Source organism: Nymphaea colorata, chromosome 7, assembly GCF_008831285.2.
Source record: "Nymphaea colorata isolate Beijing-Zhang1983 chromosome 7, ASM883128v2, whole genome shotgun sequence".
NCBI classification, from domain to species: Eukaryota; Viridiplantae; Streptophyta; class Magnoliopsida; order Nymphaeales; family Nymphaeaceae; genus Nymphaea; species Nymphaea colorata.
In genome coordinates, this window is record NC_045144.1 from 21,462,637 (window position 1) to 21,473,390 (window position 10,754).

Below are 10,754 nucleotides of genomic sequence, written 5' to 3' on the forward strand. Positions count from 1 at the left end.
AGACCCGGGCTATCGGCCCGGCCCGATGCCCACCCCTAGAAATCTGAGCCTTTTCCCCCAGCGTGTTCCACAATGTATCATAAGTTTGTATTAAAATGAATTAATTATACAAAAAAAATTTATAGCTAAGTAAAAAACTAAAAAATATACATATGCTATAAATAAGAATGATAGAAACAATAGCAGAAAGAATGGCCTACTCAGTCTACATATAAACAATAGGAAAAAAGTAGAAAAATTTTGTTTACACTCCCAAGAACAAGGCACTCTAGCCCACTTAATAGCTAACTTAACGATGCCTTTACAGGCAATTCGCATCAAGTCCCATAAGCCATATGCAAAACACAGATTATACTATAACATCGTCTTTACATAAAATAGGAAAATGAAAACCACTATGCCTCATTAAAGGGTTATCTACATACAACCAGCCGTCATACTAAATCCTCAAAATTACATAAAAGACGTTTAGACCCTGACGACATATCAAACCTTGGGGACATTAGTCACTTTTATCCTTCTGCATTACATGTTGGACAAAATAAAGCACAAAACTGGTAAATTAATTTATTTTATAGAGTCCAACAGTAGATGAGAAAAGGTAAATATAGAGGCAATAATCGGCTGATCAGCAAATTTCAAGTATATGTTTTTTGGGATTCAATGAATCTATATGCTGATAAAGTTAGTTTAGATGGTCGCTAAACCCGGCATGTCACAGCAGAACGAACTTGATTGGTCATCAGAAGAACATGACAACTGAGCGTCAGCCGGCTAGAGTCCGAACCATCTACTTGCTAAAACTCAAGATTCACATGCTCCCAAGGTCAAATTGAAGAATGCCCTAATTAAACTAATAAGTTTTCTATAGACAATGGCTTATGTAATTATCAGTACAGATTAATCTATAAGTTCATAAGAAAAGGAACCTTACAGTACCTCTATCTCTTCACCCAATATTAATTGTCACCTGCAAAGTAAACGACTAAGAATTCTTCTGCTTTTTTCCTATTGTTTATATATAGACTGACTCGACCATTCTTTCTGCTATTGTTTCTATCATTCTTATTTAGAGCATGACCATTTAATGGACGATTCAGGCTTGAAATGGAACCTACCAAAAAATCAGCCGACTTCAACATTTTTAGCTGTATAAAAAAGTAGAACAAGAGAAAATCTACTCGTATGTTAATTTGAAAGCGCTGCACAAGAGCAAAGTACATCACTTCTACAAACAGGAACACCCAGCTCCTGTGTCGCTACGAGGGACACTTATTGAATACTGAAAGAAAGCATAACGTAGTCAATGTCACTAAAATTGATTGCAAGTAATAAGATTCAAGCCAGATGGATGTGCTCAATAGTTGGAATCAGTTCAGAAGAATTATAGGAGAGAAGAAAGAAGCCCAAGGCTAATTCAGACAAAAAAAAAAGGAAAGCAGGCTCTCAAAGCTTACCATTTTTTTAGCAGCCTTGAAATCAATCGGAAAGCAAACAAATTGCATCAATTTACCTAACCAGAATGCAAAACAAATTCAGCCATTACAGACCATCCATGTGCAAGAACAAAGAATAAGCAAGAAGCGAATAAAAGGAAACAAAAATTAAAAAAGGAAAAAAAGAAGTATGAAAAAACAGAATTAGACCAAAAACATGCAAAATCATCAATTAAATAAGACATGCAGATATAGAGACCATGCGTTAAGTGGGAATTTATTTACTGAAACCGCACCTGCTGCGTAAGTGTGGCTACACTTCATTGTTTACCACATTACAGCAAAAAAAAAAAAAAAAAAGACTAATTGAATTGATGAAAGCGAAAGTAGTTAATGTCTCAAATGGATTTGCACCCAGCAGCATGCGATTTAATGCTAGAGCATTTGCCAACTCACATTTTGGAGTTCAATGTTCTAGTGAACTGAATCAAGTGTTTCTCGTATTTGGGTTCCAGTATTTTTCCCGCAGACAATATTTTTGGACCGTGGAGATAATGGTTTCGATGCTGACAATCGCCATTTGGAGCAACGACTATAGTGCCATTTAATCCTGAGGCAGCACCTGAGTACCAGGAACATTGTCCCATTGGAAGAGAAGCAACACTGAGTTCAAGGAGGGATGACTCTACACAAGAATTCCAAAAGCCATAATTGCTATTGTTAAGGTTTTCAATATTATTTAATCAGTTGTTATTGCCTCCATAATCTCACAATATATATTGGCCCAAGTAATTTCAAAACTCTATCGGCCCTTAGAACGAATTGTACGGAAAATATGAGCCCAAAATATACTGAGCTAGTGGCGTATAGTGCACTGGGCTGTAAGACAGTCCACTTCAAGGATGTTAGTATTATGAAATCCATAGTCACTATCATGAACCAGTGCGTTGTTCATTTCGAGCAGAGGGAGGGGTCATTGGTTCTAGTCTTGGCCTGCAACTAGGCTAAAAATATCAACCGAAAAAGTTTAGAGGTCTACTAACAAGACCACCTGCACCGTTATTAACACAAAATAAAAACATTTTATCATAAAAAAAAATATTTACACAAAAAAAATAAAAAAGATTAACATCACACTTTTAATTTTGAATTATTTCCAATTATTCTGTGGCTCCAATTCCGTTGCCGGCAGCCTCATATCTCCTCACAAACTTCCCATAATCTTTCAACGTGAAGCATGAAAGGAAAGAGACTAATCAACAATCCCTGAGTGAACATCAGTAGCTACCAGAAGCAGCACCAAAAGATTTGCTGACTATGGCCATGAATGCAAGATGCCCAACTTCAAAAATATTGAGCCGCAAATTTTATCAACAGAAAAAATGATCACAAAGAGCTTTTCCACTAGGTAAAAACATGTTTAATGTGAATACATGCAAAAAAAAAAAAAAAAAAAAAAAAAAAAAAAAAAAAAAAAAAAAAAAAAAAAACAAAAGTAATTTGAACAAAAATAAGAAAACAAAGCTTCAATATTTAGTACACCGAACCACAAAGTTAAACAACAAGCAGCACCAGGGTGAAAGTTTCCTGAATGGATAACTATCATATACAACCTCATGAGCAAGAATCGGGTCATCTTATATTGGACTGCAGGGAAAAGGATGGGAGTGGACCATGGTGTTAACCCCTAGCAGAGCCGAAGCTAGTAATGTACGCCGCACAAAATTTTGTGTGTCAGTACTGTTAACGACAAAAATATCTTTTAAATAAAAAAACAAATAAACTTTTGAGAAGATGAAAGAAAAAATTTAAAAATGAAAAGACTTAAAAAGACATTTTTTTTTAAATTTTAAAAATGCCCCTCATCTTCTCTTGGCATGTGCATGTTGCGTGCATCGACCACCCCTCGTCGCTCTTTGCTCTCTCGATCTCTCTCCACCTTTGTTGACGAGCGTTTGGCATGGCTCTGGCTTATAGAGGCCATTTTTTTCTTTCCCAAGAGATTACCTAATTATTTTACAGTCTTGATGATAGAGGTCACCGTCGAGGATCAATAATGGCGTGAGAAGCATTACTGAGCTGAATGGTATGCGCTTCAATTTACACTTTCCGAGAGCGCGCGCGCGCGCATGTGTGTATGTACTCTCGAGTTTAGCCATCTTCATTCATGGTGGCCTGCTAATTTAATTAATTGCATCATAATGGAGTCTTTATGTATATATATATATATATAACTAGAGAGTAAATGACCCACTGGATCATATACTGTCTAACGTCGACTGGAACATGATCCAACAGTGATGATCATGGTTCGAAGCACAGGGAAAACCACCCGTCGCTCCCCTGTCTCCCCAATCCGTCGCCGGCGCCTCCCGATTTAGGGGAGCCAACTTTTTTAGTGACGGACAATGCCGTCCAAGCGAGCTTGGTTTTTGTCTCTTACCTAGGTGTTTCCCAACTTTCCACGGAATAGTATCTTTCCTCAATATTTGATAATAAAGTTAATCATCTTGAAGTTCTTGTGAGTAACAATTTTGGGGGGTGAAATCCAATGACATCATGTGATATCAATAAGTGAGGAGGCCCTAGGGTCCGGTGGCGCGGAGATAAGTTCAAGGAAATATATGTGGATAACCAATTGGTGGGGACTAAATAATTGCTGTGGTTTTGTGGGCCATGAAAGCTCTAGATGCATGCATTCACAGAGTTGTGATATGTATGTTTGTGCAATTATGCTATGAAGATTCTCTACTTTCCACCTTGCATGGATTTCTAAAGAAAGGTAGGCGGCCTCCATTCAATTGGCAGGAGTGGCTAAGGGCAGCCGCTTGCAAGTGGGGAGAGAGTCCATTCTTGTGGTGGCCAGGCATAACTTAATTGGGAGGAAAAAAGCCAGCTAAAAGGCCATGAGCCGGCAGGTGTGTGTCTCCCGGCCCACCGCTCATCTCAAGGATCCCGCCATTATTCCATCAAATCTTAGCCCAGTTGTCAAAACTTTTTCCAACTAATGGTTTGAGGGCCTTCTCCCTGCATGTTTGAAGGAAGAAAGATATATAGATAGAAGATTAATTAACAGGAAGCCATGGGAAATGGGATAGTAAAAGGATTAACGTTGTAGATCTTGTTAAAGACAGCTAAATTTTCTCTCTTTCCAGCAAGGTAGACCTCTTGACTCAGTCCGATCATCTCACTCCTATAAATAGATCGTTGAGAGGATGCCATTCTGCACTCGTCCAGTCATCCTCCATTAGTTGGTATTCACACTAACTAGTTGCTATCCACAATGAAGCAAGTTTCCCTTCGCGTCTTCTTTCTTGCCCTTCTCTTGCTGCTCTCTGTGGCTTTTGCACGTTCTGTGGTTGAAAAACAGGGTATGTTTCCGTTTCTAGCTGGTCTTTCGTTACTTCCCTCCAAAACGAAGAATGGACATGTCACCCTGCTGGGTGATCACGCAATACTCTTTCTGTCAAACAGGCAACTTCACGAGACAGTTGCTTAGCAAGACGTAGCCAACGATCGATCCAAGACAGATTTAACTTGTGGTTGTTAATCTTGTAGTAGTGGTGTTTGACATGCATTTGGGTAGTCATTGTTGTAGTTTCTTTGCTAGTAACTAGGCTAAAAAATATCCATCGATCCAAAAAGACTAGTAGTCTACTAACCAGACCACCTGCTTGGTAGCTTGAGTGTCCATGTGACCTATAGATACGCAACATTGTGCCATCTCTGCATCTAGCTAGACATGCATTCGATTAACTGGTTGGCTAAACACTTAATTTCCTGAACATTATGGCTATGGATGCAGACGAAAAGAATGCAAGAGGCGATTATGTTTGTGGACCCGTTTGCACCCCTAAAAGATGCTGCCTCGTTGGTTACACCTGCTGCCCGAACGACTGGTGCTGTCTATCAACAGAAAGATGCTGCGGCTATCAGCGTTGCTGCAGTCTTAATGAGTATGGTGCATTCGTGAATTCACACGGTGTCCCTAGCATACTGAAATCTTCTCATCCCTGATATGTTATCATGTTGGTCATGATGATAGTAGTAACTTGTGGTATATCTAAATAATAAAGCAAGCATGTCTTAATAATAAAGCAAGCATGCTTATTGTCTGCTAGGACATGCAGGGTCTGTACTTCCTACTTCATGTTGCCCTACCGATGTTGTGCTTAGTTACTTTAGTTGAATTTATTTTATATATGTAATACAATCAATAACGTTGCCTATTTAAATGCATTCCATGGGCAACAGCAATTCATCATATCATTTGATTACAGAGATTTTACTTATTTGTGGGCATTCAAAATTCAGAGGAAAAAGCAGGTTTTGAGATTTTCCTCTCTTTTGCAAGAAACCACAAGGTAGTGTTTCCAATCAGCAGGTTATCAGAAACAGCAAAAACCAAGTCCGATTCAAGGCTCCCAATTTGGCGTTAACAAGGAACTATGAAATCGGGCAAAAAATAAGCTTTGAAGCATGAAAATGACTTTTGGACAGAAAATATTAAAAGAAAAGCATACAAGAGGAGTTGACAGTAATGCATAATATGTGAAAGATGGATAAAATACAATTACAGACCAGGCTCACACATTGAGAAAATGCGCGCCCGAGAGAGAGAGAGAGAGAGTTAAAGAAGAAAACAGTGACGAATAATCTCCTGTAGCAGGGAATGAGGCGTCACTCTTGTTCTTTGTATCACAATGCAACGTCATGCATTGTTTCCGGTCTTTTTCCCTTTCTAAGAACGGATAAAAAGGAAAAATGAAAACTTAAAGGACATCATCTTTATGTTTTTCTACCAACTGTCGATATGAATAAAATCTGTTATATATACATATATATATATTACTGTATAAAATCAAGACTACATAAAGCCCTATGTGCGCGAGAAGTTCAATGCCAAGGCACCAAGATTCCAAACCATGAAATCTATGGAGTGCAACAATATGGACCCAATTGCTACTGCTTAATTTCCCTCTTTTATATATATATATATATATAATGGATGTCATGCATTCTGTTATTTATACATATATATATATAAAAGCAAGAGAAACTGTTGCTTGGCTCAATTCAGCTGTTCAAGCATTCGTTCAGGGCTAATGTCCCGTTGAGAAAGTGATTATTGAGGATAGATTTACTCCTTAATTATAGATAAACTAGTCGATCGAGTATGAGCTTAAAGTGTTGGCTTCAACTAAGATAATTTCAAGGCCCTAATTCCCCTTTCATGTTCTTTAACCTTTGCTTTTTTTGGTTTACTGTGTTGTGTATCATTTGGAAAACTCTTTGCGGCTGTAAGAGGTTATTTAATTTGTCCAACTGCAAAAGCCATGTATCACTAACGACTGCATGCATCTAGTTGCGGTCATTCACCATGGAATTCCAATAGAATGAACAATTTCATTATTTTGTTGGCTAACCTTTAATTCTTTGGTTGTCAGTAACACACATACCTTCAAACAACGATGATCCCACACCTATCTCTCTCTCTTTGTCTCTCTCTCTTGGTGTTGAAATGGTCCCTTGATGAAGGGGAACCTCACATTGCCTCTTCCACCTTCAAACAACTAAGGCCCCACACTGACTCCTCCTTTTCGGCTTGAAAAGGAAAGGTGTGCAATGATGAACATGGACAAAAAGAAAAAGTTGTGGATATCCTTCAAAATATTGTCATTTTGTTCTCAAGTTATATTATGCCAAGATCAAGAAGTTAAAATAGTGCTTTCATAGATACACTTCCTCTTTTGCTCCAATTGTTACTCATATGATCACAATAACATTTTATTGTATATAGGTAGTAAATAAAGTGGTGGATGAAGAGGTGCCGAAAGATAATGATGCGTGAGAAGTAGGCAAATAACAGTGAGAAAATGCGCGCATGAGAGAGATAGAGAGTTGAAAGAAGAAAACAGTGTTCGGTCGATGCCCAAAGAGAGAGAGAGAGAGAGAGAGCCGATAAGATGAGAATATATAACAAAACTTGAGGACAAGAGGTCCCTAAATACAAAAACAATCCGCAAAAAAAATAACATACCGCAAATGATCTTCTCATCCTCTTTCTTTGTATCACAAAGCAAGGTGGTGCATTGATTCCCGTCTTGTTCCCTTTCAAAGAAGGGATAAAAAGAAAGAAAAACTATTGATTAAAGAGCATCAATCTCCTCTTTTTTCGGTCAGTTGTTAATCTGCATATTGAGATCTTCATGTACTTATCTAGCAACTAACTGTCTCTTGTCTCTTATCTATCAGTTTTTAAATATATATAGGGAGGGAGAGGGAGAAAGAAAAAAATTGATAAATATCAAACCACATTGGATCGATGGCTCGGATCGAGATCGTCGAGTTTGGTTCTAATTGCTTTAAAGTGTAAAAATTCATTTGAGCTTTATGTCTTCAACCATTTTTTTTGTTTTCCTTTCCTTTTATGAAATTTGTTATCAGTGACATGAAAGTAATGCTAATCTAACTATTTGCAAATATATTCTTGCCATTTAAATGTCCAGAAATTAATGGAGAATATATATATATATATATATATATATATATATATATATATATATATATAAAAGATAAGATAAGCAAGTATTTTTAGGTTCATGACATCCTTCATGGTTAAAGTTGTTGATAAATTATAATCGATACCACGTTGCTCTATGCTGGGTGAGAAGACAAAAGATTACACTACAATGGTCAAACCCACTGACCCCAGCCATCTATTGATCCAAGTCTGATTCCCAGATTTGACAATTGTCACTTAAATTTGCTACGAAAACTGTTTTAAACAAAATATGAGCATCCTATTGTGCTCATAAACACAAATTTAATATAGTTTGTTTTCAGTTCAAGTTACTTTTGTGAAAAAAAATTGGTGTTTCTACTCTCACAATTTTGATGCTATAACTCACAGCGGAAGCGTGGTGGGCTCATAACTCATAGGTCCTAGCAATGATACCAAACCGTCACGACCCTAATATTTAAGGCATTTTTTCAAAACTCTAAAATAATTTCAAATTAGAAAATAAATAATGCAGAAACAATTTTTGAAACCTTCAATTTCTAAAATCATGTTCAAGTCCATTTACATTAAAATATCTATTTCTATAACATATAGATCTAAATCCAAATTCATTAATTTGCAATGCATAAAATATTTATTTTCTAAATAAGTTAGATATATGTAATATGTTTGCTACAACTAATGTGGGTCAACCATAAACAAGTTAAATCCTTATCCAAACAGCAAGACCAAAACATCTATTTAAAAATGGGGTGGATCCAAATCCATACAGGTTCAAAACAAGTAAACTATATGTTTAAAACAAGTTAGTCTCTTATCCAAATCTATTTTCAACTGGCAAAATATATTTTCAGAAGGAATTGGACACATATTGAAGATCCATAGGGATATAAGTCAGGATTATCTCTTTAAATTTAAATAAACATTATAATTAATTTTCTTAATATTCTAAGTTAAACACGAATGTACATGTAGCCATACACTCCCTTACAGATATTTTCAGTCACTAAAAAGGCTTTAAAGAAACACATCCGAATCCAAAAAGGCACGGTTTAAATTAAAAGAGTTTTAAGAATGATTCTATGTTTTACCCTAACTGGTTCGAAAGCCTCTTTTAAAAATTTTCTAAAAGCTAAAACCAGACAAAACGCATTTTCTGAACTTTAAAACATCTATTTGAAAGCTTACGAACATGCAACTTACTAAAATTGCAGAAAAGGGGACTGTGATTTGTGAACCTCTTCCTCTGATGCCATTTACGAAAAGTGGATAAACAGTTTTGGAGTATAACAGTATTTCTGAAAACTAATAGGAAAATAGTTGGAGCCGAAATGAAATTTTTTCATAAAGCTATAAACCTACCGCTCACTAGATTGAGTTGGGTGGAACGTTAGTAGGGGAAGAATATGTATTTTTTTTTTATAAAGTATGTTCTTTATAGTATTGTACTTTTTTTCTATTTTCATTTTTGCCTTTCCAAAATGTTCTCCTTTTTTGTGTGAACAAAATGTATATTCGTCGTAACTTGTAACACGAAATTTCGTCTCTGCTCACCTGCAGCATTCATTTCCCACTCTCGATTTTTCTCCTCCTCTTCCATTCTTTCTATTTGGTGTCTACCAGGGTTCCGTCACCTTCACCAACCAAATCCAGTGTCCGGCCGCCTCCCTTCCTTCTAAGATATTGGGTCGTCCTGAAAAAAAACGCAGCAACCACCTCCGGCGGGCAGCCAGGCCGCTGGCGGCACGGTGCCGAAGTGATAAGCCTCACCGGGCCTTCTCCGGTGGTACGGGAGTGGTGAGCACCAAGGGCAAATATTTTTGCGTTAGAAGAGGCCGACGCCTCCCCGCATCAACGGCGCCTTGTCAGGCGTTGTCTGACGACACCTCGCCGAGCGTTGCCTGCTTTGTGCACACCGCAGAGCAAACGCAACGGCTTCAATGAAAACCTCCGGGCAACGGATGCCTGTTCGTGTCTTTCTTAATTTTTAATTAAAAGAAATGTCATATCTAAAGATTGGACGGGAGATGCTATATATATATATATATATACACACAATTTTAATCTACCTATAAAAAAAAAAAAAAAAAAATAGAGACGACAATCCATTCACGCGCAGGCCAACTTCTTAAGGAGGCCATGTAACCATGTTGGCCCCCATGCTTTGTTGGTAACTACAGTAACGTCTATTTTTGCAATATGGTTAGTGTAGGACAGAAAATTTTGGCAAAAAAAATATTGAAAGAAAAATACGGTAATGCAATATGGTCTCTAGTTACTTTCAATCGTTATGTGCATAGTGATGTCTAGTATATGAATTTCTCACGTCTGTAAAAAAAGGTCATAACTTCAATATTTTAAGAGTATCATCTCAAGGTGTATTTACATGTAGATTAGTAATCAAATTGAACTGTCACATCCACAATATCTTAAAAAGCATTATATGACATCTTTTCTAGATACAACAATCTTTTAAAATCTCACATTTTCCCAAAATAATAATGCAGTAGAAACAGTATTTTCTCTTTCGTAATTATCTTATTTTATAAAAATTGTCTTGAAAAAGAAAACACATCTTCACCCCAAGATATGAAAGAGATCACAAAGAGATGTACAGGTTCGGTCGATAGCTCCAACTAATCCAACGATCAGAGAGAGAGAGAGAGAGAGAGTTTTATCTCATGTCGGCGTCCCTTTTTCGCTCCTTCCTTTGTATTTTTATCTAGAAAACCTTATCAAAACCATCTTCTATATTCTTCTTCTTCTTGCCTAATGAATTCTACTTTTTCTTTCTG

General features: G+C 36.9%; 1 long non-coding RNA gene across 1 annotated transcript; it reads left to right on the plus strand.

Moving 5' to 3' along the window:
* The first annotated feature begins 4,607 nt into the window (after positions 1–4,607).
* On the plus strand, positions 4,608–5,793 carry LOC116257923 (uncharacterized). The gene is made up of 2 exons (XR_004173505.2): positions 4,608–4,807; positions 5,242–5,793. It is a non-coding gene; the product is annotated as an uncharacterized LOC116257923 (long non-coding RNA).
* The last annotated feature ends 4,961 nt before the right edge of the window (positions 5,794–10,754 follow it).